The sequence below is a fragment of the Peromyscus eremicus genome, chromosome 8a (assembly GCF_949786415.1).
Source record: "Peromyscus eremicus chromosome 8a, PerEre_H2_v1, whole genome shotgun sequence".
NCBI classification, from domain to species: domain Eukaryota; kingdom Metazoa; phylum Chordata; class Mammalia; order Rodentia; family Cricetidae; genus Peromyscus; species Peromyscus eremicus.
Window position 1 is genome coordinate 1,536,732 of NC_081423.1, and position 26,482 is coordinate 1,563,213.

General features: G+C 43.2%; 1 protein-coding gene across 3 annotated transcripts in view; it reads right to left on the minus strand.

The window, feature by feature from the left end:
* Positions 1–26,482, minus strand: part of Mrtfb (myocardin related transcription factor B) — a 229,965-nt gene that overhangs the window by 108,157 nt on the left and 95,326 nt on the right. The gene's annotated exons all lie outside the window — the stretch shown is intronic.

The window sequence follows — 26,482 nt, forward strand, 5'->3', positions numbered from 1 at the left end:
TCCAGTACAGAGTGAGAGCTAACATTGAAATTCCAAGGATTTGGAAAGACTTTGCCTGAGTTTTTCTGATATGAAATATGCATGATTCATAATGTTTAAACTCCTAAAAATTCAAAAGTGTGATTTAATTTCAGACTAGTAGATTAATGACAGTATGACAGGTTTGTTACTCATTTCCGTAATATAAGAAACACAATTACATGATTACTACCAAGAAAGTCCACTAAGTAACATATTTTAAGGTATCTAAACATATATGCCTAAATTGACCCCTGTGATGGGCTATTAAAACATTTTCTTTTTGTTGTGTTCTAATGATATTCAATTGGTGCAACTGTTTTCTTTTATTAAATAAATTTATTATTATGTCTAAAAAATAGATTTGCTAATATTGTCTCCCATTGTACAGACTGACTTTCCTTTCTTAATTGTGTGCTCTACTAGTAAGTAAGCCTTTAATTCTGATGAAGTCTAATTTACTCATGCTTTGCTTTGGTTGCTTGTTTTATTGTATTAACTAAGAAACGAAAACCAATTCCAAATATATAAAATTTGTTCTCATATTTCCTCTTAAGTGCTGTAGCTTTCTTCGATCCATTTTTGTTAATATTGAATGTGGCATGCAGAAGGGATACAACTTCACTATTCTAATGGTAACATCCAGAACCATTTGGAGAAAAGACTTGTCTGTTTTGTTTTTCCCTCAACTGATTGGGTCTCACTCTGGCCTAGAACTTGTAGCCCGCCTGCTTTAGTCTGCTGGGGGCTGGGATGACCAATGTGTGCCTCCACTTAAATGGCCTTGCTGCTCTTGCTTTTTAACTCACCATGTATTTGCTGGTGCATGTTTGGACTCACAGATCTTTATGTTTATCCTTAAGTCAGTACCACAATGTCTTACTGCAGCTTTGTAGGAAGTTTTGTTTTGTTTTGTTTTTGAGACAATCTCAATGCGGTCTTGGCTGGCCTGGAACTCATAGAGATCTGTCTGCCTCTGCCTCCTAAATACTGGGGAGTGAAGGTGTACACTACCATGCCGGACTCCTGTAGTTAAGTTTTGAAACTGAAAAGTGGGCATCTTCCAACTCTTTTTCTTTTACAAGATATTTTGCTTATTCTCGGTCTCTTGAATTATCATGAGAACTTTAACATGCCCATTTTTTTCAAACACAGATTTGTAAGGAAGCCCAAGGATATTGTTGAATCTATAGAAAACTTGCCAACATCATAATATTAATTCTTCTGACGATGAGATGCCTTTCCACTTTTTAAAAAGATTGTCTTTGATTTCTTTCAACAGTGTTTTATGGTTTTAGTTATATTTTGGTTAAACTTCTGGTGATTTTATCTTTTGGATGATTTCTTCTTGAAGTCATCATTGTGAATACAAAGACATGCACTTCATTTTGCACATGAGTCATTTCCCCTGCAACCTGAAAAGCCTTAACAGGTTTTTCCTTTTCAGGTTCTTCAAGGATTTTCTACATAAAAAAATGTCATCTGCAAATTGTGGTAGTTTCCCTTCTTCCCTTCCTACCTAGACATCTTTATCTCCTTTTCTTGTTTAACTGTCCCAGCTACACGTTATACAATGCTAAGCAGGCCAGAATTTTTATCTTCATATTCACTCCTGATTTCAGTAACTTGAATTCTTTGTCAGAATAGCTAAAAGTTGATGTCAAAGTACCAACTTTTATTATTTTTCCATTTCCTGTATTATTATGCTGCATTCATCTTCATTTCTTTCTGTCTACTTGGGTTGTGTTTGATTTACCCCATTTCTATGGTATTAAGGTGGGAAGTTGGATTATAAGTTTGAGATTGCTGGTTGAGATTGACTTAAAGTTCTAAAGGCTCACAAAGTTCAACTCTTCCTCCTTGCTAGCAGTATCTGTATTATTTCATATGTGGGATTCATAAAGGGTAGGGACCACTTTCCATGTCTGAACTAGTTAAGTCCAATACTTCCTGAATTGTCTCTCTAAAGGTGGAATGTAAAAGATCCAGATCATTTCAGAATCAGAACTAGCCTCCTCTTTGGACAGCCAACTTATGGATACCTATGTGAAAATGTCTAATTCTTGCAACTAGAAGTCTCCTTCCATTGCTGAAACGATGATAACAGACTGTTTTCCCCAAAGAATATGATACTACCTGTCATTTCATCTATTCATACACTGCAAATATAGCTATTCCCATAAAAGATGGAGCATATAACTTTCTGCTTGAGTCTTGGCTAGTTTCTTCTACAAAAAGAGATATAATTCCATGTGACTATTAAGACTAGGTCATTATAGGTGTGCTGGATAGCTTTATGTCAACTTGACACAAGGTAGTCATGTGAGAGGAGGGAACCCCAATGAGAAAATGGCAAGCTTCTAGGATACTTTCTTAATCAGTGACTGCTAGGAGAGGACCCAACCCCTTGTGGGTGTCCCTCTGAGTTGATGGTCCTGAGTTCTACATGAAAACAGGCTGAACAAGCCATGACAGCAAGCCTCTATGGCCTACCTCTGTATCAGCTCCTGCCTCCAGGTTCCTGCCCAATTTGAGTTCCTGCCTTGGCTTCCCTCAATGAACTGAAATTGAGGGTATGTAAATCAAATAAACCTTTTACCCCCCCCCCTCAGGTTGCTTTTGGTCCTGGTGTTCATCACAGCAACAGAAACCCTAACTAAGACAATAGGTCTTCCAAGGTCTTGTGAGACACTCATCTTTGGAGTAATGAGATATACTGTAAGCCAGTTGACTACCCTGAGGCTGCCACACCATGAGGAAGCCATAAAGACATCACATAAAGCAGTTTTAAGATGACAGAAAGAGACAAAAAGAGATACCCAGTCAGCCCCAACTATTTCAGCTATATTTCATTTGTGCTCCAGCTTCCACCTGGCCACAACCATACCAGAGGCCAGTCAGAACTTCCCCAAGGAGCCTTTCCCAAATCCTGCAGAAATCACAGGTTTGGAGGTGACCTGTTGCATAGAAAGAGGGACTAGGACTCTCTCTAGTATGTCCTTAAGATTGTAAGGGGCCAGTCAAACTGGACTTGGTGGTACAAGCCTGTAGCCCTACTTACTCAAGAGGTGAGGCAAGAGGGTTGCAAGCTCAAGGCCTGCCTACTCAACAAGACCCTATCTTTAAAAAAAAAAAAAAAAAGATTTTACAGAGGGAATGGTGGCAGGGACATAGCTCAGGGGTCGATCACTTGCCTAGCTTGTGTAAGACTCTAACTTCAATCTCAGCACCAGTAATATATAGGAAAATAAACAAAATACTACCATGATATTCTATTTTTAATTATATCTCTGTGGGACAAATGCCAAGAGTTGGTAACACATGTCACTGGCAAGTCTAAGTCACACCTGTGCAATGCAAGTATAAACTGTCACAGTTTTTTGCAAAAAAAAAAAAAAAAATGCTAACATCTATGAAAACTACAAATGCATCCATCCTTTGACCCAGTACTTCACGTTCTAGGAACCTGTTCAAATGAAATGGAAGCAGGACTTCCAGAACAATATAGAGAGGAACAGTGTCAAAATGATGACTTCAGAACTCTAGAGATTGACAAAAGGCAGACAACAGAGAAATGTTTATGCAAGAGGAAACTACTAAATCTTAGTGAGAAGCAGGAGTTCTGTGGTACTGTTCAAATCTCAGATCTGGACAGAAATCCACAATACAGAGAACTCTTGCAACTCAACAAGAAGACACCACAATTCTAAGCTGCACAGAAGATATGGACAAAGTTCTCTAAGGAAGACATGTCCCTCCCTGGCAAGCACCAGTTTGTAGGGGAAATGCAGCTAAAACCACAGTAGAGCACCCTTCATACCCTGCAGAACTACTATTAGAATAGCAACAAAAATTCACAGAAACAAATAGGGAGTGAGGGGAGAACAGGAAGCCTGTGAGTGAGTGCTTTGGAAAACTCCAAATCGTCCTTGAAATATTAAGCACAATTTTCATCTAAGTTCTCTGCACAAGAGAAACATCCACACAAACATTTGGAGGTAAATGTTAACAAAATGTCAGGCAGTGAATGGTACACAGAGTGGGATGTGCAATGGCTTCTGCTCAGTAACAAGAAAGGAAGCAGTCTTGACACACATGGAAAGGGACAAAACTTGGAAATATTATAATAAGTGAAAGAAGCCAGCGGCCAAACAATACACTGTGTGGCTCCATTCATATGCAGCCCCCAAGTCAGCCTACAGAGGCAGATTAAATTGGTGGCTTCTGGAATTGGGGTCCAGAAAGAGACTGACTGTACACAGGTACAATGGGGGGGGGGTGTTGTTTTGTTTTATTGAAAATGATGTGAACTATATCGCAGTGATGGCCATAAAATTCCATATAATTAAAAAACAATCAAATTTTACACTTTAAATGAGTGGATATTATGGTATGTAAACGATATGGCAGTATTTTTCACAACTAAAACAAAAAAAAATGCAACCCAATGACCTTTACCTCTAAATAGAACCATTAACTGGTGCTCGAATACAAGAGCATGCCGAAATAAAATGACTTGCTGACACCCAAAACACAGCTGAATCTGCTTGCATCACAATCAGTGAGAAGCACCACACTCAGAGGCCTTCCACTGGACCAGTGATGGTGAAAGTCTGCTACCAGGTGGGCCAGGATGCATTTAATTCCAGCCCTGAAACCTTCCAGGTGGACAGGTACTGGTACCTCCAGAGTCACAGGAGGTAGTTAAAAGTGAGGGCAACAGGGTGCTGACTTCGACAGGATAAAGAAACAGTAACAGACTTGTGTACAGTGGAGATTTGAATATATCAATCCACGTCAATAATGTGAGCAATTAGTGTTATTATTTTGTCTGTCACATTCCTAGTTTCCGGCATCTATTATGTAAAATAACACAAAAAGTACAGTAATCATTTTTTAAAAATCTCAAACTACATGTCAAACTTCATTTCTAGCTTGTCTTAAATTGTACTTCAAACTTCCAAATGAGGGGGAAAGTTTATTCCTACCAGCTATTCTGACACATACACAAAAAAATTCTGATGAATAATAACAATAGGCTTTTTAAATTTCCATAAAACAAGAGCACCACAGGCTGGTTCTGAAATGAATATACTTGGCTAGTTCAATTTTCAACAATAGTTTTATTACAGCTTTGAGAATGTCATACAATGTACTTGGGTCATATTTATTCTCCACTCTTCCCATATCTACCATGTCCCCAGCCCTTCCCAACTTTTAAATAACACACCAAGTCCAATGTGCTGCCCATACACTCCTATGTGAGACCATCTACCAGAGCATGGCCAATCCACCAAGAGCCTCCTGATTCCCCTCCCTCAGAAGCCATCCCACAGCTCTGCAGATGGGGTACAGTCCCCCGAGCCTTCCCCACTCCATGCTGGAATGCTGACTGGCTTGGTCTGGTGTGGGTCTTATGCAGGCACAGCTGCTGAGTTCCTGGGTACAGTGGTCCTGTCATGTCCAGAAGAGACTTTCAACCCAGTTCTCCCTGACCTCTGGCTCTTGCAATCTCTCCACCCCCTCTCCTGAGATGGTCCCTAAGCCCAGCATAGGTGGATAATAGAGAGGTCTCATCTGGGGCTGAGCACATTACAGATACTTATTTTTACACTTTGATCAGCTGTGAATTTCTGGGTTAAGCACAGTCCATTGTGCATAGAAACATCTCTGTTGAGGTCTAAAACTGTAGCAATCTATGGGCACAGGGAATTTAGAGGGCAGCTTGAGTCTATGTCTGTTTTAGCATAGTGATGGTATGTTCACCCCAAGGGTACAGCCTAGTTCTAAAAATAACAGAAGCTGGAAGTAGTTACTTTTGCATAATTTTTCCAACCTTTAGGGTGTTACAAGCATTTAGATGTCAAGATATTTGGCAACATAACATGGTTATATGGCTAAACTATGATTTTGTTTTGTTTTGTTTTAAGGAAAAGCAGGCACAGTTTTAGCAAGGGATCCCTAAAGTGACTTTTTAAACCTAATAATCATTCAGTCTCTATAGACTCAAACTTTTCACAAATTTTTATTTTATTTCCCATGTATTGACTTCTCCTCACACTGTCAGCACTGTCCCTCTGTAAGGTACCAGGGAATCATGGGGCTCGAGTTAAGTTCCTGAAAGCAGGTATTTAGAGAAGGACAGACAGCTTGGATTTCTAGTCTAACAAATCCTTTGTTTTCAAGCAGCATTGTTTTAACTATTTCCTATAAATACGTCAGCCCTTAAGAAAATATTTTCACTTGAAAGTTTAAAATCTATAATTATGACTTGGAAATGACCTCAGCATATTAGCAACCTTCTACCATGGACCTGAAGATGAGGGGCTGCTATGGCCATACACTGGCCAACTTGTTATTTTATGATTTTAAAAAGAGAACAGTCTTTATCAGAAGACTGAGAACAGGATATTTTTGGAAAAATTATGGAGGATAGTGTAAAAATTACTAACTGAATAAAACTGAGGCTTTGGCTAGAGAATAATTCTGCCAGCCAGCCTTCACCACTCCCAGAACTGTGCTCTATACTCAGAGCACCTCCTATCTGGCCCCTTGCCTGGCATGACTGCTCTCTTAGTGAGGCTGGATGACCATTAAACCATAAGTTAGAATTCCATTTCCTTTTAAATCTGGAGCAAGATGGGCTCAGTCTCAATGGAACTATTGATGAAGCAGGTTGCACCTGAGAGGAGAGGCAGCATATGCCTGACTCTGCCCTCATACCCACCTCACCATTACCATCAGAGCCTTAAGCAAGACTAAGGCAGCTGCCTGGGGCCACAAGCAAGCATTCACAGCAGTATGATACTTGGGCTCCTCCCTTGCACACTGGACAGCAGTCAGAACACTAGGGAAGTCAGCCAGCAGCAACACAGTCCTCAAATGCAGGCAAACATTCTGATGGGTTTTTAATTCCAACTACATGGAAATCCTAACAGCCATCAAAATACAAATGCAAAGACAGGGTCCTCAGTTTTGAACAAACTGAAAGGCACTCAACATATAGGCAAAACATGAAGCAGGAAAACATGCTGCTTAAAAAATATTAATAGAGAAAAACTGAAACAACCAGACAGTTAAAAACATGTTGGTGCACTCATCCGGCTGAAATCACACAATTGACCAAAAGGAGATAGATCCTACGGCCTTGATTAGTAACAAAGGAAAACAATTGGCTTATGGACAGAACAAATTATGTGTATACATAACACGAACATGGAGAAAGACAAGGGTAGGGAGTGTGTGCATGGAAGGTCACATGCCAAAGAAACAGAGGTGCAGCAGGGGAAGGGGTAGGTACAGAAAAAGCCATACCCTGAGGCAGACTTGGGAGTGAGAGAGCCAAGCTATGGGGGGGGGGGGTCTTAGTTGCTGCTCCTCCTCGTGTTCTCCTTCTCCTCCTCCTCCTCCTCCTCCTCCTCATCATCATCATCATTATTTTGAGAGGTAGTATTGCTATTTAGCTCTGGCTGTCCTATGTATACCAGGCTAGCCTTGAACTCACAGAGATCCTTTTGCCTCTGCCACCGGAGTGATGCAGTTATAGACATGCACCACCATACCTGGCTATGACTATGTTACAGTGACATGAAAGTCAAACCAGCTCCACAGCTGTGCTGTCACATCTCAAGTGCTGCAGACACATGTGGCTGATGGCCACACCAGACCTCACGGGCAGAGACCGAGCACAAGCAGGGCTATCCTGCACCATCGGGCACTGCTGGGCGTTCGGTGACTGTGCAGTACTTCTACAGTCTGCACAGTAAATGAAGACATTCTCAATTTGAAAAGAAAACAAACTTTGAGCTTTCTCCTCTCATTCAGTGTCTCTTTTACTACTTCTTTTCCAAACACTACACAAGTGGCAAGGGTTCCACATAGCCTTACCAACTGCTACAGAGGCCAGTCTTCTCCAAGTGGATTCTCACTAACGTGGTCCCACTTGTCCAGAATAGACAACTACGTCTGGAACATAGTGATGCACTCTGAGACCCAAAGAAGTCATGCTACCCATGTTCAACAGAAGCAGGGCAGCTGACAGATACCCCCTGTAGTTTACACAAACATTTTAAACTGAAGCTTTTCTTCAAAAGAACAATGACATTTAAATAGAGCACTCTTTTTCTGATTTAATTCAGTACAGAGTAAGGAGGCAAAAATGGGTCTTAAGTTAAAAGTTTAAAAAAAAAGAAGGAAGGAAGGAAAGAAGGGAGGGAGGGAGGGAGGGAGGCAAGGACGGAAGGGAGGGGGAGGGGGGGAAGGACGGGCAGGTCCTATGAACTGAGAAGGAAAATGGCAAGAACAAAAGGCCATCTCCAAGAGAAGACAGTGCCTCTCAATAATCCTCACGATGGTGGGCTTTCTGATGGAGTGCAAGCTTGAGCACTGGGTAAGGAAGATCAGAGTTTAAAAAGGAGTAAGCTGAAAGATCCTCAAAGATAGTAACAAGTTGGGAATGGGGACAGTGGGGGGAAGGGTGCAAAGTGCAGCATCTGAGACTCTGAGCCCAAGTCTGCAGCTAAAAGGTCACAGCCTCAATCCTGACAGCTACATCCACCAGCACCCAGTGACCCATTGGATGCCACAGACAGATTTATTTATTCTATGCCCTCAAAGCCTCTGCCTCTGAAGTGTCAAGTGCCCCGGCTTTCCTAGGGCACACACTGACTTCTCCACTCTAGGTTCTAATCTCATCACGGCAGGGCCTCCCATAATATACAATCATATGAAGCCTAGGTTATGGGGAGTGTAGAAGGTATCAAAAGTGTACTATAGCTCAGTGAAGGAGAGGCCATGCATGGTGAGCAATTCAAACAAATGACAAAGTGGCATTAGCAATCAGTCGGGGAAAGATGGACTATGACGTTGGCTCATGTCACTAGTATGTTTTCATAGAAACTTATTCTCTATCTCATGTCACACACAAAAAGAAAGTACAGATGGATCAGACTAACACTAAAAAGCAGGACAAACTTCCGGGTAAAAAATAGTGTATCTTAGAGTAAGGAGCTATTAAACTCATGTAAAGAGCCCTGCCATGAATGTGCAGACGATAAACACAACTACAGTGTGCAGCTGGTGCACAGCAAAGCATGCCACATTCTGGAAAGATAAGCCACCAGAGAGAACACGCCCGAAAACAGAAACCATCAATACATCTAGAATACATAGAAATCTAAAACATGTATGAAAAAAATCCAACAAAATAAAAGAAAAACCCAAGTCATAAAAGAAGAAACTAAGATAGATAAACAGAAGACACAATGCTCAAGTTTAATAGAAATTAAGAGAATGTACTTTTTCAAATTGGTAAAATTTCAAAAGCCTGACAAGACCAAGCCCTGGCAAGAAATTCTCAGGGATTAGGGAGATATCTTAGTAGAATGACTTCAGTTTGACTCCCAACGCCCATCTATGAGGTTGGGTGTGATGTGTACACTTAGAAACCTGGATCTGAGGGGGCTGGAACAAGAGGATCCCCAGGTTCACTGGCTAGCCAGTTTAGGCTAATTGGGAACCTCCAGGTCACTGTGACTCTGCTGCAAGAAAAGAAGGACACACACATGCATCTGCACACACAGGACTACCCACACAGTTCTAGTTACAAACCATGGAAGAGTGGGTGAAGGGATAAGGCAGTGGTGGGCACCTGCCTAGCATACATCTGGCCCTGGACTGTGTCTCCAGCACCACCAATAACAGGAAAGAACTAAAAGCTGTAGAGCCATGAACCTACACTGCAATGTTCAGAGCCACTGTCCAACAGCCAGGTGCAGAAACAAACTGATGCTGTCCTAGGACCACACAACACAAGACACAGCACACACAGTGCACTGCCACACTTAGAGATCAGTATCTAAGCGGAAGATGCTGCTGCCTATAAACATACATGTAGTGTTAAGTGTAAGCCATGCATGGGAACAGCAAACACCATGAGGATGTAAGGGGTGCACTGTATCTCTCTTGTTTCATTTTACGTCATCTCTAGCTCTCAATGTAAGGTAAAAGGAGCAAAGGATAGAGGCTAATTTTTTTCTCTAAATGTTTTGTTATTTACTACATTTTTCAAGTATCAAGTACCTTCTATTTTGAACAAAGAGAAAGAGAGGGAAGAAGCTGAAGTCACCAACTGGGCCAGTGCTTGGTTGGTGCTTGATCTCCGACGCGCTGTGCTTTGTCCGTTAGTTTGTGAGCACGACTCTCAACATTCTGAACTAGGTTGTTTGACAACAAGCCTGTGGATAAATCTATTTTTCTTCTTTCTATCTTCTGTGGGTTGGTTCCAGCTTTATAAACTCAACCAGGTGCTGTAATCAAGAACATCCTCACCTCCACCCAGACCAACACTACACTTTTGCCCTTTTAGTGAAGAACCTGACACTGTGGCTCACACTATCTTCTGGAAGACTTTGCAACAGCATTCCCATTTTTACATTTATATGCTGGATGTCCACCAGGAGCCAACAGCTAGAAAAACATCAATGAACATAGTCTCACACAGTAAATAATTGCTAAAACTAAATTGTGAGGAATGCTATTTAATATTTTCATACTGTTTTAAACAATGTTTCCTGGTTGGTTCTACGGTCTTTCCCAACAAACCAGAAGGTGCAGTGACCAGTGACTAAACTCTATGGCAAGAGAGGATTCCCTGGCAGATGTTCAACAGGCAAAAGGATGTGAGTGGTACCTCACCCTTTGAAAATGACTTAGTGTTAGGAGAGTGGAGTCATGAGCCGGGCGGTGGTGGCGCACGCCTTTAATCCCAGCACTCGGGAGGCAGAGCCAGGCGGATCTCTGTCAGTTCGAGGCCAGCCTGGGCTACCAAGTGAGTTCCAGGAAAAGGCGCAAAGCTACACAGAGAAACCCTGTCTCGAAAAACCAAAAAAAAAAAAAAAAAAAAAAAAAGGAGAGTGGAGAGTGGAGTCAGTCTCTCCACCCACCTGCCCGTTTCACTCACTGAATCTGCACTAAGGAGACTGATGTGTGTTAAGGTGGAAACATAAAGAGCACCATAGAACTTTAATTCTAAATCAGTGGGTTTCAGCTGGAGGAGAGTGCCCTTGTTCCCAGGGGGCATTTGACAGTGTCTGGAGACATTTGTTCTTGTCACAGTTGGGAACAGGGTTACTAGGATCTAGTAATAAAGACCAATGATCTAGTAATAAACATCTTACAGTGATGCTCACCATGAGGACCATCTACATTCAGCTAGAGATGGCAACAATGCCAATGTGGAAAAGCCTGAGGCATGATGCTTAGAATCCTATCTGCGACTAACAAGGAGAACATGTGTCCAGGCCCAAGAGGCCAAGTACCAGTGGCCTGAGAAAGTATTCAACGCCAGGTGAGGAGATGAGATGCTGGCTCCAGAGAAGCTGCAACTTCAAACATCACAAAGCAGCAAAGGGATAAGCTCTTGTAAAGTACAAAGGTGGGATGCTGGATCTAGAGCTGGAATGAGCAATGTTTCCCTGGAAGAGACTTCTACTCCCAGAGTGTAAAGACACATGACTTTGTTCACATTTCCAGGTGGCTGTGGGCTAATTAAGGAACTGTTCCAGATGGAAGGTAGAGCCAACAGAACTGGAGAATATAAAAGCAGGAAGCTGCTGCCACTGGATGGTGACCCTCAAGAAGGGGCTTATCTCCAGGGCAGAAAGAGGCTGCTCAGAGGATGGGTATGGAGAATCAAGCTGACAGAAAAACCACGGAGGATGACGGATGAAAGGAGTGGTTAAGTGGAGGCTGTGTGGCTGGGGACATGAAGATGGAGGTCTTTGTGCTTACAGATAAGCACTAGGAGAACTTGGAATGTTAGCACACAGGGTTGTTCCTTCAAGGGAAGAAATGAAGAACCTGGTATCCACTCAGAAGGCTGGAGGAGAGGAGTACTCTAGCCTGGAGACCTCTGTGTTACTGTGTAGCTAAAGAAATTTCCAGCACCAACACTAGCCACTCCCTCATCGCAAGTTTGGTTTTTTCAGTCAATCTATAGAACCTATCTTTACAGACTTCAGAAAGTTTCAACACAGTCACGTCTGATCTGTATTTCACTTACTTTGTTCCTCAAGGAGATTTATGTATGCTTTGTTGTGCATGTAAGATTGAGTTAATTATCACCAGAATCGTTTTCACCAAATTGTGCTAGACTTAAATATGCCTAAAATAAACCACTCAGGGTCAGAATCTTGACGTTTGAACCAACACAGGCTACTGAATCTTGCTGAGCTGAGCAGCCTTCGTGCCTCTCAAGACTCATCACTCTTCTGGCCATGAAGGTCATCCCCAAAAGAGGAGGTACTTGATGAATGATGCTGAGGGAGGACAATCATATTGCCAATGTGTAGACTTATCTACACAGCAATTCTAAAGAACCAAACTGCAAAACCTACACACTTTTTGCAATTCATCTGGTGCCTGCCCAAACTGACCAGAACTGTGTGGCAGCAGAATTAGAGCCTGCCTGCCTTAGGTCAGTGTGGACCCTGTTTAATACTCAGTGCTCCTATGGGTACTGCTCTATCTTACTGGGAAGTTCAGTATCTCCTTAGAACTCAAAACAGTAGTGAGGAAGGTAGTTCACATCTGTAAGCCCAGCCTCTGGAGGCTGAGGCAGGGGGGTAAAAAATTTAAGACCAGCCTTTGACTACATGGTAGTATCTTATCTTAAAAAAAAAATTAAATTTAATTAAAAAAAAAACCTGGGAGAATCATATTAAGCAAAAGAAGACTAATTCAGATGTTTTCTCTCATGTAGAATCTAGAGTATTAAGAAAAAACATGGCCAGGTGGTGGTGGCACATGCCTTTAAATCCCAACACTTGGGAGGCAGAGCCGGGCAGATCTCAGTGAGTTCAAGGCCAGCGTGGGCTACAGAGTGAGATCCAGGACAGGCACCAAAGCTACACAGAGAAACCCTGTCTTGGAAAACCAAAAAAAAAAAAAAAAAAAAAAAAAGAAAGGAAAAAAAAGAGAAAGAAAGAAAAAAAAAAAAAGAAAAAGAAAAAGAAAAAAACATGAAGCCAGGCAGGGGTGGCACACGCCTTTAATCCCAGCACTCAGGAGGCAGAGGCAGGAGAATCTCTGAGTTCAAGGCCAGCCTGGTCTACAGAGACAGGGCTACACAGAAAAACCCGGTTTCAGCCCCCCCCCCCCTCCAACCCCCAAAAAGGACATGAAACTATAAGGGAAACTATTTGGAAAGGGAGGGCCAATAGCAGGGGCAGGAAGGTCAAGAGGGCAGTAAACGGGAAGATCAAGTCCTTTGTGAACATGGAGGGAAAATCATGAGATTCAGTTAACATGTGCCAACGAAAGACAGGAGAAAGCCTGTATTCTGACATGCATCTGGTGCAGGGTTCAATAAAAGAGATCATGGAACTACACAAGAAGAATGAATGTTTGCTAAATTAACTGAACAAATAGGAGAATGTGTTGGCACAAACAGTGTAAAACTCCATGGCACATGTGGATGCCATGTGATTAAGTTTATGGAATTGTTCCTTAAAATCTTGGCAATTTGGCAATAGGATCCCAGTCACTATGGGATTCAGATGATCTGTGGAAAGAACTAAAATGAAACAACAATCAAAACCCATTGCACAGAGTTCACTTATTTCCTTCCTGACTCCTCTGGTCGCTGCCCAGAGGACAGAGAACATTAATCAGTAACAGGAGCCCCCGTCAGTGGGCTAAGTCTGGATGCAGCTGCTGCCTGGAAGATGAAAGAGATGTGCAGTCACTCTCCAAACCACTGCTGCACACCATTCGCCTGACTATGTTGTAGTGGTGAGACAGATCCTTCCTGAACTTGTGTCAATGTGCTGCAGTGACAGGGGTTATGGCCATGGCTGCAGAGGAAGGCACAGGACTCTAGACTTTTTCACTCTTTCAGTCGAAAGCATCTGGGAAGCGCTTTCTGGGGGCCCATAACTACTTTTTTACCCTAGGTGTTGAAAACACAGCAAGACAATCAAGATGGTCCCTTGGAGGCTAGGGATGTTGGAGACACATGGACATGCTATGATGATAGAGGCATAAGCTGTGGTGAGGAAGCTGAATATGACAACCCACGGGACAGGGACCCAGCATCCATGGAAGAAGGGACTTTATAAAAACTTCCCTGAGAATATAAAGCTGAGAGCTAAAAAGTAACTTGAACTCCTCAGCCCAAAGGAACACAAAAAAAGAGGAAGAAACTGGATCCAAGCAAAGCAGAAGGGTGAAAAGCAACTGCAGAAGGCTGAGGATGGGAGTAAGACACTGGGTCACAGGTGCTGGTAGGAGAGGGCTGCCGTCCAGAGGAGGTCCTGTTTGAAACTGGTTTCTACTTCTGAGGTTCAGGAAGATACTTCAACCCTAAAATACAGTACAAATAGGAACTTGAACATGAAGGGCTGACATCTTTGTTTGCTGTGAGGAGAGGCCCGTCCCATCCCCGTCCCCACAAAGTGTACCTAATGTGACTTCACAGTGGCAGGAAGAATGGCTGAACACTGAAGCATCTAGAGAGCTCAAGAGTCTGAGCCAGGAGTGAGGTCACTGCAATGTGCTGCTGACGATGTTGGGCACTTTGGGACCATAAATACCGGAAGCATAATTTGAGTTATTCAGATGTCAATGGGAAGATTCTGACAGTGTCCAAGTTTCCAACCACAACCCTAGCAGCATAAATGGTACTCTGTATTTTGAACCTGTGACAGTTTGAAAAGCCAAATGCTGGTACTCTGTCCCAAAGATCCAAAGGCACTAGTCAGTCATACCAACTACTCTACTGACACATTCTTGGCATCCCCTATCTGAGCAACAGACTGAAAAACTAGCTTTAACACATTTTAGTTCTGTACTGTAATATTTCTTATTCTTGAAAACAAAACAAGAGGCCTACTAAGTCAGAGGAGCTTACAGGGAACTAAACACACACGGTGGAGAGGTTCTGCATGTGTGTGTTGGGGGGCAGGGAGGTGCCTCACAGCCACTCTTCTGTGAAACCATCACCACCCTCCATTCTTGTCCAGAGTCACTGGTGACCTAACCCCTCCGAAATTACCCAGTGTTCCTAGGCCTGCCTTCCAGCTTTGCCATCATGCCAGGAAGTGGAATTCCTAATCACCCAACACCCCCAGCTGGACTTCCTCAACAACAGGAAACCTTCCTATTCTCTGCAATTCAATCCCCCTTGGTGACAACCCACCCCATGCCTCTTCCACCCTCAACTCCAAGGTTTCAGGGTTAGCACTTCCTTTCCCCTTACTGTGTGCTAACTGCTCCCTCCCCCAATTCCTTTCTTCACTTATTTGGTTATGTACACTCTGCACTCTACTAGTGTTTACAAACATCTGTGATCTGCCAATTTCTGTAGTAGGTGCAGAGAAAAATGCACCATTAAAAATAAAGATAGAACTCTCTGCCCTCCTGTACCATATCAATCAGCAATTCAATAAAGTGTAGGCTGTCAAACAGTGATCTTCAGGAAAAACCAAACCAAACCAACCAACCAACCAACCAACCAACCAACCAACCAAAAAACCACGGCAGATCCCTAGGAATGCTTACTGAATGAGATGGGCTCCCTCTGCCCAGTGGAGCCCTCGAAGAGGGGTCTGAGTGTGGAAAGGAGCAGACTACAAACGCCGCCGAGAAAGAGTGGTCCACGCAGCCTGGAGCAGGAGCCGTGAGGAAGCCTACACTTCCAGTCCAAGAGAGCTGAGAACGGAGACACTGGACCCGTCCTGCAGAGCAACCACACCACTGCTGAGTTAAGACTAGACTGCCAGTGGAGTATGAACAGGACATGAGTCCTGGTTCTCACCTTGAAGACATCGCTGGCCATGCAGCCCTTCCAAGTGGCCATTTTCCTTTCACACGCCTCAGGACAGTTCACTAACCCAGCTCACCATCATTTCCAAAACACTATCCTGCCTCAGAACCATCCTGTAGCTCTGAGCCACCTGCCCTCACACAATCATCCTCACCACCCTCGTGCGGCTACTCTCCACAAGCCATTCACTGAAGGATAAGCCCCTCAACAAAAGCACACTTATTACCACCCAAATTCACAAGCCTACCCTGGCTTGCCTGATCTCCTTTTCTTCAGGGCTGAGTCTCAAATCCTGCAACCTCCTGGGACCCCACACTGCAGATCCCACTGCCTCGCCACCTTCTGGTTTACGGTCACTCAGTGGTGTAGATTCTCTGTGCCTGCCCAGAAGAACCTCAGCACAGACCAAACTGTATTCTACCCTGCCCCACACCCACCCTGAGCAGGAAAAACACTGGCAAGGCAGGAAGACACAGGTTAGTGGAGCTACAACCCTGAAGAGGTAAGAGGGGAAGGCAGCCATGTGTAAGGAGAGCCTCGGATGGCAGCTGAGAATGTCCATGCCAGCATGGATATTCCCACTTGGTGTCTCCCCTCTAGAAAGGGTGCCTGTCCTCCCTCGTCTCCAAGAGAACTCCACTTCTCCCTCTATTGCCTCCAATATGCGGTGCTGATGAAGAATGGGATCTAGGTGCACACACTGACACACATCACGGCAGGGGAGTCAGAGTGGATGGAGTCACGGACAGACATGGGAGGAAGTAAATGTAGAATGAAGGGAGATGGGACCTCTCTGAAGCCTTAGTAATCTCAGTTAACCAGCCCTCTCCACTTTCACTCACATTTTTACCAAGTCTAGAAGCTGGTGTGATGATGGAGAGGATGCAGCCACTCCTCAGCAGTACTGAAGCCCAACTCTGGGTTCTCCTATCAGATCCACAAAGACGAACACTGAACTGAAAAAAAAATTAATGATTCTACCACAAAGCCATGCCAATGAACTGCAACTTGAGTCTCTATACCTGCTTAGAAAATCTTGTACACATTTCTAGTTGAACCCCCACCAAGAATAAATGGGGATTTTCCATTTTTCATGCCCCTAGTACTATATCTCATCCTTCTGAGCTAATAAATTTGGCTACTCTACTGAAAGCAAAGGCCATTTGGGGTGACCACTTAAGACTTCCTCTTTATGACTCAAAATCCTGCATGGTTAGTATCTATCTACCTGCCCTTACCTCCTGGCTCCCAATGCTCTTTGCTTCTAAGGTACCTAATGTAACACACACACACACACACACACACACACACACACACACACACACACACAGGGGGGGGGGCAGAGGCAAGGAGGCAAGCATACCACATACATGTGCTCACCACACATGCATAGAACACCCATATAAAGAATGAATGTTAAGAAAAACGTAAGATGCTTATGGTAACTGTGATGACACTTCAGAGTCCACACGGGGACAGTAAATAAATAGGGTGGATTGCAGGACGAGCTCACAGAAGATCTTAAAAGCCAAAGTAGAGTGATGATTTTTGAATGAGGAAATGGGATCAGTCTAAGGCCAAGAGCCTAGAACTGAATGGGACGGGAGAGCAGAGGACAGAAAGGGCTGGAATCAGGTGGGAAGGGACAGGAGAAGCACAATGGCGATGTGACATGCTAGAGGAAAGGTGGGTGCATATGTAAAGCATCTTGAAAAATACAACAGCTGATGAGATGCAGGAGAGTGAGAAGGGGGCAGGGAGAGATGGGCACAGCAAGCCTGGGGACTAGAAGCACTGATAGAAGGGTCTCAGGCCTGCATGCCAACTCCACACAGTGAGGGCACAACACCACATGTGACCCTAAGTCACAGCACTTCTAAGGCTCTCCTGAGCATAAACAGAGAAGCACAGGCCCAAAAAAGATTTGTCATCTGTCACAAAACTAGCTGTGACAGAGCAGAAACAAGAACCCAACCATCTCTTGATGCCTTCTGAACTCTATGGCTGCCTCTTCTAGAACCCAGTCATCTCAGACAAGGACAGGCATGAGGTACCACAGGCCACAGTAAACTGGCCACACTAGAGCAGATGCTGAGAGGAGAAAGGGCAAAATTGTTTGAACTTATTAACAATGAGCTACCTCAACTCCACAGTGCTCAATATTTTTATAGCAAAATTGTGGAGCACTTTATGTTGTTTGTCTTCTTGCTAATCCAAAGAATTATAACCACCACCAACAAAGAATTATGACAAAAACATTTAAAGAAAAAGAACTGTAAAATATCCAAATCCTTCTGAGCAACTTGACAGTTCTGTGTTTCCATGGACAATTTTTCAAAGTGCCAGCCAGCCCCACAATGATGGCAGTTGCAGCTGAATACACCTACTTCTGACCTCAGATATGACCACGGTTTGCTCCGATCTTAACTTACTTCCTCATACAATTCACACTGACATTTGATGTTTTGACCACACATGTATGGAGCACCTCAAAATCCTAACCTGAGTGCATCTGTTTGCTTAGCAACTTGAAGATGGTCTCTCTATGACTAAGCGGCAGGTGCTGTTCAGTTTGTTTTCATTCATGTAAACTGTGTCCTTAAACTTACGGGCAAGGAAACACACTTGGTTTAGAGTTTGGACAGGAAGGAACCATGCACCAGTCACCTCTAGAACAGGTTGTTCTTTCGGTTTCCTGGATGAAAAGAATTCTGTGTTTTTAAAGGGAACACTAAGAAACAATGAAGACAGACGTAATCCCATCCTATTAAAGAGTGATTTCTTGTAATGATTGTGATATGTAAATCAAGCCAGGTATAAAAAGAGAAACTATAAAAATTTATATGGATTATACAATTTTTAGATTGCTATATAGAGGAGCTTACATTTTCTTCCTAGAAATGGGACATTAATACTTTTGCCATCAAATGTCCCAAATACTGAGACACTATTCTTGATAGGGCAGATAACAGCAAGGTTTTCTTTGTTGGCATAGTTGTTGCTATTGTCATGAACTGTTTTGACCAAAACATAAAAACACATGGACCAAACTCACTGTTCGACACAGCTTTTCAGACTTTAACTCCAGTAACATTAATTGTTTAAAAAAAAAAAAAAAAAAAGATAAAATGCACCCAGGATCCTGAATCTGAGGGGAGAGAGAGGGAACACCCTTGAGGTACAGGATTTAAATATCTTTTTCCAGCCTTCTACAGAGTGAGCAGGTTACCAAACAGCCAGCTCCCACAGCCTCACTCCAGGTAGCAGGTGCAGGGCCAGGAAGACTACTGGTCTGTCTACTAGTACTAATTTCCTTGTATGCTTCAGGACATCATTACCACACACTTGGAAATCCTCTATCAGGGCTGTTAACTGCACTTAACTTTATGATGAAATCCATCCTCAAGTTCTCACAGTAGTCTTTCCTAAACACTACAAGTTCATCTCTAAATATCTCTAAAATGTCTCAAAATTTGCATGTAGCAGAGAATGCCTAAGACTAACTCTATTTAGGAAAAAGCAATGTGCATGCAAAACTATCAATTATTCAGTCTCCTGGATGCTGTTCAACCCACACCAACCCTACCCTTCCACTGCCTCTAGCATTAGGCCCAGCAGTTATCTCAAATGCAGACCTCTTTGAGGCACGGAACCCTGCACTAAAACAGAGGCCCAGTGTAAAGCAGCTCAACTGGCTGAATGCTCCAGACCTGAGAGAACCAGAGTCCATCACTGCTGCCAGCAGAGGTGGTGGCAGGTAAAGAAGGCAATGGCAGTCTTACCTGGAATGAGGTCAGTGTGTCCTGTCCTCTGGGACTGGACACTTGGAGAAGACAGGAGGCTGTTCTAGAGGAAGTTAAGCAGACCCTCTAGCATTCCCTAGAGCTCTCAAAGTGCCCTCTCCTTGGGGACCTTGCATTTGAATCTTGCTCTCTCTGCACTTCCCTCTGTAGTATCTGCCTGGTGTGTCCTCCACACTCGTTTTGTATCCTTTTCTTTTCTCCTGTAAGGCTGGAAGCCACTGGGGTAAGGAGACCATGCCTTCTCACCTGTGCTTTTATTCCTGGTTCAGCAGCAGCTGGCACAGGACAGCAGCCATTTGACATGTACTGTAGAACTGCTTGCTGGAGAACAACATGAAGTCTGTCACTGGTAGACTTCCACCACTGATCCCAACTATACTCTCCTCCTATTCTATATCTCAACTCTGATGAAAATCACTGTCAGAAAAGGCTGTGCTGAGCCCTTTTTTTTCAGGTATGTAGTTCCCCTCTGCAGTGGTGGATTGTGGATGACCAGCCCCTCAGCATGCCATGGGTACAACTGCCCCTCACACAGGAAGAGAAAAGTTCACCTTCCCCTCAGTCTGCCACTTCTGTGCTTGGTCTTCTCTGGCAACCATGGCAAGGCTTCCTTGAAAGGAGAGCACAAGCCACATGAGCAGCGGTTCTACCTCCATCAGCACACTGAACATTTGCATGCACTGTCATACCACTCTGATGTCCAACACTGTCTTGTATTTGTCCATGTACACTATGAACTTGGCTGGAGGCTGAATAAGGACAGGAGCTACATACACTCCTCTCACTGAATCCCAGTCCAGTACTCAGCACAAGGCAGGCATCCAACAGCTAACTATAAACAATCTCTAGTACTGTTGGTAGTACTACAGTGAGCTAACCCGTTAGAAAAACACCTTCCAGCAGCTAAATGAGCAGTGACAGGACCACTGCTGCTGAAGCACAATCCACACATGCTAGGAAATGCCTCAAGTCGCAGCCTCTCTCAACCACAGAGCAGCCCTAGGAGGCTTAGCAGTCAAACAATCGAGGTACATGGTCAAGTGGCCCATGGGCAGGCTGACCCAGTCCATGCATTCACATATTTAAGAACCCGCCATGCCTCCTAGCTATGTGGCTAAGGCTGTAATTTAAAAGAATGGACTCAGATGAACATTCCCTCTCTTTTCAGCCCATACAGGAAGCTTCCTTGGTGGGAACACCATCTTTACCCCTGCTGTCAGCATGGCATTCTTGACTTTCTGGCAGCAGTCCTCCAGCAGCAGGCAGGATGCTTCTGTCCCTGCTGTCCTGCCCATCTACCTGCTTGCCATCCCCAGAAGAAGCCCTCAAGGTGCTGCTGGGGTGGCATTAAGACCCTTGGTATGCAGTACCTATCTTTCACAGATCAGTATCAAAATCTATATTATAACTTTCAATAATTTAAATCTGTTTCCATGGCAACTAGGTAAAGTGCTCCTTATAATACTGGGGAAGGCAAGCGCTACATTAAGGTTCAACCCACTAAACTACTTTACAATCATCTGCTTTTGTTCCCAAGTGTGAGGAGACAGAATGACAGCGGATGACCTCACCCAACAAGCTCTCTGAAAACTACCTTTATTAATAACAATACAATTTCCATCTTCAAACAAATAACTAGAGCACCCATTAACAAAAGGATAGCATCTCATGTCTGATGGACAATGTATCTAACTGCCTTACTACTATTCGGATCCTGACCTGCAAAAACTATACATCACAGCATTTTATGTTTAAAACAAACATCACTTATTTCTGAAACCAACCTTTTATAGAAGATAGCTCCAGAAGTCCCACCAGGGAGAGACCAGAGAAGGGCTCTCACGAGTTGGTCAGAAGACGACAATATGAAGGAAGCAAAGGAGACGGCTTTACTAACTCAACAAGCAACACACAAAGAAACAGGCTCAAGTTTTCTTTCTTTGGTATTTGATTTCTTGAAATGGAATCTCACTATGTGGCTCAGGAGGGCTTGAAATTAACAATCCTCCTGCCTCAGCCACATAAGTGCCGTGACTGCATACGTGGACAGCCACATGTGTACGTGGACAGCCACATGTGGCCAACTTTTCATTTTGAAGCTGTTTGGGAGTACTTACTAAACTCCTATGATGTTACATTTTCAATTGCCGGACATTAGTTCACATTTTTTTTTTTTTAAAGATAGCTTCTTTCTTTCCATCTGTTCCCTCTACTCCTAACTATCAGCCCAATACTGATGGCACCCTGAAGCTCCAAGTTCTAGTAAAGTTTTTATGGCCAGGCAAAGGGGCAAACGTACCCAAGCCAGTGGAACAATCCACTACATTTTCACAGCCAAGGAGAACTGGTGGTCAGGAAAGCAGGCAGGCCACAGACAGGAGGATTACAAAGAGGAGGGCCCACAGCAAGCTAAACCCTACAGGAAGTGGTCTCAACTACAACTCAGCACCAAGGCCTCAAAGCTCATTTTTTATAAACCTATTGTTCTCAAATCTTACCATTGTAAGAAATATTAAATATTATTCTTTTCTATTAAATACTGCAAAACTTGTGTTTATGACAAGTAATTCAAATATTTTTATCTCACTACCTTGTAAGACTTTTACGCAAATGTTTTAATCCTCTCTCCCAGGTAAACCCTTTGTTTACACAGAGGCCCTGCTGCATTTCCAGAACTTAAGTGACTTAAGTGGCCTACCCTTCCCACTTTCCTTCATGGTCTTTGCCAGGTTCTTTTTTCTCCCTTGGGAAAAATATTTTATTACAATTTTTACTTTTTGAAATTAAAATATAATTACATCATTTTCCCTTTCCACCCTCCAACTTTGCCCTTTAAAAACAAACAAACAAACAAACACACACACAAAACAAACAAACAAACAAAAACTAGACACTTTCAAAAGACTATGAGGTCAACAGTACCCAACCGTGGGGATAAGATACAGACAGCACCTGAGTTAGAATAAAAACCAAGTGCATTTTCTGACTGGGTGTGCTTTCTCCTCTGCTTTTATGAGCAGCACACCTTCTTGATCAAGAGTAAACTTTTGCCTTGTCAAGACACTTTGGGGAGTCAGCAGAACCCGACACACTGAGCCTAGGCAGGTCCAAGCCCCTTCCCACTGCACCAAGGCTGCGGAAGACGTCACACTACAGGCACCAGGCTCCCAAAAGCCCATCCATGCACCAGGGATGGATCCCGATTCCCGCCTGGGTGTCCCCCAAACAGTTTGGGCTAAACAACTGTCTCCCATATCCAGAGGGCCTAGTCCAGTCCCATGGGGGTTCCACAGCCACTAGTCTACAGTTCATGGGCTTCCACTAGTGTGGCCAATCATCTCTGCATGTCTTCCCATCATGATTTGGGGGATGTGGGGTGGCTTGGGAGAAAGGAGGGAAGAGGTGGGATCTGGGGGTGGTATATAGAGTGAGTAGAAAATTTCTTAATAAAGAAAAATGAAAAAAAATCAAATAAAAGAAAAAAAAGAAATTTCTGTTGCTACAAAAAAATTTTAAGACTGAGAATTTAATCTTTTGCATTTATACAATAATATCAATAGTTAATTTTGACTTTTATATAAATCAAAGTTTCAGTTCAGAAACAACTGCATACAAAGATAAATGACTTTAAATATATTGTATCATAAAATAAAACAAATTTTTGGTGGAAAAAAAAGATACTTTGGAGTGGTGGTCTTTCTTTGCAACCTCAAACTTTTTCTAACATCATTCAAAATAACAGCGTACAAATGAAAACAATGCTCAGTTTGGGGGTTCCGATTTTATTTATTTGAGTTGGTTTTTTTTTTTTTTTTTTGAGGTCGGGGAACAGTGTCTGGTAATGTAGCCCTGGCTAGCTTAAAACTCACAGAGATCTGCCTCCCTCTGCTTCTCAAGTACTAGGATTAAAGGATACGTACACCTTGTTGGGTCCTGATTCTTCCTGACAACTGGATGCTTTCTGGTTTACAAGGTAAAAGCCCTTCAAATAGTGAGGCTTAACAGCTCACAGTCCGGGCGCATGGGGAATGAACAGACTTCCACATCCCCACTGTACCCTGGCTCCCTGGGAAGAAGGGACATAAAGGAAATGAAGTCAGGCTAGACGCCCAATACCCGGGGCCTTCCTAGATCCTTCCCAGCTGAATACGTACATGCACAGCCCCACTGCAGATCTTCAGTTCAGGATCTCACACCATCCCGCCCACTCAGCATCACATCAACTTCACTTGCAGCTTGTCTTTTGTAAGCTTTTGTGTTCTGGGTCAAGAGTACTCAGTGAATCAAAATGGCTGTTTATCAATTACGGAGCCTATAGAGTAATATAGTCTCATCATGTGATTCTCTTGTTTTTCCTGTCAGCCAACATTCACTTGAGTATTGATGCCCTCAGCAGCCAGAAACCAGGCAAAATGCCTTCCCAGGGTAACCCCGTCACCTCCGACTGAAGCAGAGCTCACAAACTCCATGCTGTTCCATGGGGCACTTGTCTCTAAAACCACTATTCTCTTCATTTCTATTTCAATACCAACATTTACTTTATCACAGTCTTGCTGGGCTGGCTTTGTAGGATACTGAAAGTGGCCTGTGTCTGCAGCCATTTGGCCAATGTGTGTAACACAGAATGGAAAAATTCAGTGGTCCTTGGTGTCAAAAGAGGACATGTACAGGATGCGCTCCAAAGCTCTACAGAAGCCCTGAGAAGCCACAGCATGGAGCAATGCCATGATGGATGTCAAGATCGTGGGGGAAACTGAAGGCTCATGCTCATCCTCAAAACAACAAACTGAAAGGATGAGGATAGAAAACACAGAGGCCAGGGAATTGGTAGCATTCTCTGAATTCAATTAATTGAGCTTAATCCTTCCTGCCCAACACCATTTTCCTAAGAACCCTTTTTCGTTGTTCCGGGTGGTGGTTTTGTTTGTTTGTTTTTTGAGACAGGGTTTCAACTCTGTCTCAAAAAAAGCAACTCTGGCTGTCCTGGAACTCACTGTTAGACCAGGCTGGCCACTGCCTCCTGAGTGCTGAGATTAAAGGCGTATGCCACCACAGCCTGGCTGAGAATCTTTTACTAGAGGTCTGCTAGGTGGTTGACATGAGCTAAGCGAGACTCATTCCTCACCTACTATTAGGAAGACTGACAAGAACAGACAGCTATAACACAGTGTGCCAGGAATACGAGAGAGCAACTGTTCTGAGAGCAGGCAGGGCAGGAAGGGCTCGGGTGCTGGTGTGGTGGCACATGCCGGTAGGATTTGCTGAAGGAGGCTCTGCTCTGTTCCCACAGAAAGCCAGAGGCTATAGATTTGTTCCAGATTAAGATACATCAGGTTTGACCAGCCAAGACCCCCTGAAAGGTCTCCAATGACACCATGGCCCAGATGATCCAACATCCAGAATGGTTCCAAGGCAACTGGCTCAGACAATACAGCCTCACAGACTACCCCATAATCCTAAAATTTTCTTTGTGTCCCCATAAGATACAGCGCCCCCCTCCAGCAGGAAATAGTATGAGAAGCTACGCCCAAATTCCCAAATATACCAAACTGGTTTTGGAGATGAAATTGGCTCACTCCTTCTCTAAACCCAAACATATTGCTAAAAGAAAAGGTTGAGAGAGTCTTCTGTACCATATCAGAAGAGCCCTCTGGTGTGGGACAGAGAAAAACCAATATTTTTATTTAAAGCAGGTTAATTATGAATACAACATCTTTCTAAAAAGAAGAAAGGGGGATATGATATAGATATATAGGATATAGATATGATAGGAAAAAAGGGTAGATTGTTAAACCTACTTTTAAAGAGCAACAACTTGTTTGAAATGTTTTACATTGCTATGGATTTTAGTTTATTGATACAAATTTAAAATTTAATTTTGTTATACTCTTGTTTAAGGTATTATGTTTGTGCAGCTCATTTGAAAATGTAATGGATAATTAAGAAACAGTAATAATTAGTCATCTATGATAATCACACTTGTAGTCATGTTAGTTAAGTTTTCTAAGTATACTTAGATATAATTCAATTAGGTAGGTAATCTTCAAAGACCTATAGAATATGGCATTTAAAATGTTTTAAAAATTTAGACTTTCTGGACAGTGAGACATGTCTGCTCCTGGCAGCACCGATTTACTCCAGAGAGGAGGATGGGCATCGAAGATACTCTATATGGAGTTTATCTTCTTGGCAAAAATAGCCATTTGGGCAAGAAACTGTTCTTTCAAACTGGACTGCTTGATTGACTGGACATGCAGGACCCATAGGAAGGTGACCAATGAACTTTGTTTGGCAAAATGGTCCTTCAGGTTCCTGCTTCTCAGAGGAAACTGCCAGAAATTCTACAGGACACAAAGAGAAGTGACTGAGAGACTTTAGGCCTGTGGGCTGAAGATAGATGCCCCAACTTTACAGAGGAACTTTGGATGACTGTCCAAGCTGCCAGCTGTCTCTGTCTACTTTCGAAAGACTCCCGAAAGTTGCTTGTGTCCTTCTCCCTTTTCTCAGGTAATATTATATCCTTCTGGGGTCTTTGATGTAATTGAAGACTAGATAGTTATAATTTCCTTAGTTATGATAAGAGATAAGTTAGATATGAAACCTTAGACTCACTCCAATGACAAACCAAAGTACAAATCCACCAAAGTTCACCCCAGAAACCAATCAGTTTATTGGGCTTACTCACAGAGCATGGGATAGAGTTACAGACAGAAACAGACAGGTGACCCCAAAGCAGACTGGAAGGTCTGCACCCAGCATGGATGATGGTTTTCCCATAGCCACATAGATGAAATCCCCTTTTCCTTGTCTTCCGCAGCCTACATACTCCAGCCCCTCC